Raw genomic sequence first — 3,865 nt, 5'->3', positions numbered from 1 at the left:
AGAGTTTGAGCGAGGAAGTTGGAGAGAGCGAGAGTGGAGAAAGCGAGAGTTTGAGCGAGAAAGTTGGAAAGAGCAAGAGTGGAGAGAGCGAGATTGTGAGCAAGAAAGTGGGAGAGAGCGGGAGTGGAAAGAGCGAGACTAGAGAGAAAGTGGGAGAGAGCGAGAGTGGAGAGAGTGAGAGCAGCCTGAATGCCTCATTCGAACATCACGCCCACGCGATCGAAGGAAACCGCCTGTGCATCGAACGACCGGGCATTTATGCATTTAACTTGGCCACGACCTTATAGATTATGCATTGAAAACCCTAAATCGAATACAAACAAAGTTTGAAGACGTAAGGGCAAACGTCAATTAAAATTCAGGTGTCCGATTAAGAGAAATTCTTAAACCCTAAGAAATTGTGTTGGATGCATTTGGGAAGAACACATTGAACCAAGGTGAAGTCAGCTTACGTTGATAAAGGAAGGATTAAACATTTGGCCATGCAGCCAAGTAGGTGGTGTCAACACCATAGGAGGTTTGGACGCCTGTATGCATGAAAGATAGATAGAGTGTTGTAAACATATTGAAGTCTTTAATAGATATGGGGGGAAATTTTAAATTTAAATGTTGTCTTGGAATACTACTGGGTTACCCTCACACTCCTTTCCCGATCTTGGGGGTTAAGGCTAGGGAGGGGGTGTGGCACTCTAGTATATATGAAAGACATAGAAGCATATTTTTCATCATTGAAATAATACTTGGCAAAGAGACATTATATGATAACCTATAAATTTATCTATGTCAAATGATTCCGGTGATCAAAGAGGATGCGGTGATAAAACTTTTAAAACTAAAATGCAATGTGATAGTGCAAAATTTGAAAGAAAGATAAGGAAGAATACACCCCCAAATTTGTGTTGTCGCCCGCATTATGTATTGATGCATCCATCTTTGTGGCGATCTCTCTTCTTTCTTTGGATTGCAGTGATGGAGTGAGATAATTTGCTTCTTCATGTAACATCTCCGCAATCCGATGCCTTAATCTTTGTAAACAAACAAAGAGAGGATCAAATGATTTAAAACAAAACAACAAGTTTTTCTTCTTCTTCTTCTTCTTCTTCTTCTTCTTTTTAGAAGTAAAAATGAGTAAGAATCAGATAGCTAAATAATAGTAAAAGTGATGAAGGAATAAGAGTTCAAGAATCATGTAGGGGGTAGTTCAGGTTTTTCAACTTTACAGAGGCTATTTCTTGCTGGAAACACTTCCACAATATGCCTTTACTCGCTGTCCATTAACCTTAAATGTCTGGCTGCCATCCTCAGTGATCAGCTCTACCGCACCATGTGGAAATATTTCTTTAATGATGAACGGTCCAGACCAGCGTAAATTTAGTTTTCCCGGGAAGAGCCGTAGTCTTGAGTTGAAGAGTAAGACCTTTTGCTCGACTTGGAGGTTCTTAGCGTATATGTATTTGTCATGCCAGCGCTTGGTTTGCTCTTTATAAATCTTCGCATTTTCATATTCGTTGGTCCTTCATTCTTTTAGTTTGACCAGCTGCATTTTTCGTGCTTCTCCTACTTTCTTTAAATCAAAATTCAGCTTCTTTACCCCCCACAGTGCCTTATACTCCAGCTCCAAAGGCAAATGACACGCCTTACCAAATACCAATGCATATGAGGACATACCTATGGGTGTTTTAAATGCAGTCTGGTATGCCTATAACGTATCATCAAGCTTCTTGCCCAATCTTTCCGCAAAGGCTTTACTACCTTCTTAAGTATCAGCTTAATTTCTCGATTTAACACCTCGGCCTAACCATTCGTTTGTGGATGGTATTTGTGTGGCCACTTTGTGGAGGATGTTGTATTTGCACAACAGCTCCTTGATATTGCGATTGACAAAGTGGGGTTCTTCATCACTTATGATGGCGCGGGGAGTGCCAAAACAAGTGAAAATATGTTTCTTCAGGAACTAGGAGACTATCGCCGCATCACTTGCGGCGCATGCTATGGCCTCTACCCACTTGGAGACGTAATCAATGGCTAATAAAATGTAATGTTTGCCATTCTAAGGAGGGAATGGTCCCATGAAATCAGTCCCTTATACGTCGAATAATTCAAGCTCCAAGATAGTGTTCATTGGCATTGCATGTTTCCATGAAATGTTACCTGTGCGTTGGCACCAATCACACTTCGTTGTGCTGCCCTCCAAAGTGCCCACCATATGGTGAGTCATGGCATTGTGATAATATCCATTGTTGAGCAGCATTTGGTATGCATAATCGAAGAATCTGGTCTGCACCTCTCTTATACAGATTTTGCTCATCCCAATAATAATGTCTACATTCATGCTTGAGCTTATTCTGTTTGTGGTAGGTGTAATCTTCAGAAAATTGCTCGCAAACCAAATAATTGACTATGTCTGCATACCAGGGCAATTCTTCTATGTGGAACAGCTGCTCATCCGGGAATACGATACTCACCTTAGAATCATTGTGGTCAACCTCAGGATTTTCCAGTCTAGACAAGTGATCCGCAACTTGATTCTCTGTCCCCTTTCAGTCAATTATTTCTATATCAAATTCTTGAAGGAGGAGAACCCATCTGATCAACCTCGGCTTTGTGTCCTTCTTTGTCATTAAGTATTTGATTGTCGAGTAATCAGTATGGATGAGTACCTTGGTTCCCAACAGATATGCCCGAAATTTCTCCAACGCAAAAATTACTGCCAGGAGTTCTTTCTCTGTAGTTGTATAATTTGTTTGAGCAGGGTTTAATGTCTTACTCGCATATGTGATGGGATGCAAAATTATTTTTCTCTTTTGTGCTAAAGCTGCTCCCATCGCATACCCACTTGCGTCGCACATTATTTCAAATTGAAGTGTCCAGTCCAGCGCAATCACTACGGGTGCGAAAATTAGCACATTCTTCAAAACTTGAAATGCGTGAGTCAATTGTTGTCAAACTCAAATTTTCTGTCAACCTCTAACAATGCACTTAATGGTCGGGCTATTTTAGAGAAGTATTTGACAAATCTTTTGTAGAATCCAGCGTGCCCGAAGAAGCTTCGTACATCCTTCACGCTAGTTGGAGGTGGAAGTTTTTCAATTGCTTCAATCTTTTCTTTGTCCACCTCTAACCCATCCCGGGAGACCTTATGTCCCAACACTATGCACTCCTTCACCATGAAATGACATTTTTCCCAATTGAGCACCAAATTCGTCTCTTCACATCTCTTCAAAATGTTCTCTGAGATGGCTAGGCAGACTTCATAAGTGTTCCCATAAACGGAGAAGTCATCCATAAATATTTCCACAGAGTCCTCGAGATAATATGAAAAGATGGCCATCATGCACCTTTGGAACGTGCTCGGTGCATTACAGAGGCCAAACAGCAAGCGACGAAAAGCAAATGTCCCATATGGGCATATGAATGTGGTCTTGTCTTGATCTTCTGGAGCTATCATAATTTGGTTGTTTCCAGCATAACCATTTAAGAAGCAGTAAAAATCATTTCCAGCTAGACAGTCTAGCATTTGGTCGATGAATGGCAGAGGGAAATGATATTTCTTTGTGGCCGCATTCAGCTTACGGTAGTCCATGCATATGTGCCATCCAGTGATGGTCCTTGGCGGTATTAATTTTTTGTTCTCAATCGGGACCACCGTCATTCCGCCCTTCTTCGACACACATTACACGGGGCTGACCCACGTGCTATTTGCTATAGGATAGATAATGCCCGCATCTAGCCATTTGATAATCTTCTTCTTGACGACTTCTTTCATCGCAAGGTTGAGTCTGCGTTGATGTTCAATTGTCGCTTTGTGATTATCTTCGAGACAAATGCGGTGCATGCAGTATGCGGGGCTAATTCCTCTAATGTT

Source organism: Benincasa hispida, chromosome 5, assembly GCF_009727055.1.
Source record: "Benincasa hispida cultivar B227 chromosome 5, ASM972705v1, whole genome shotgun sequence".
In the NCBI taxonomy this organism is placed as follows: Eukaryota; Viridiplantae; Streptophyta; class Magnoliopsida; order Cucurbitales; family Cucurbitaceae; genus Benincasa; species Benincasa hispida.
This window is presented reverse-complemented; position numbering follows the sequence as displayed.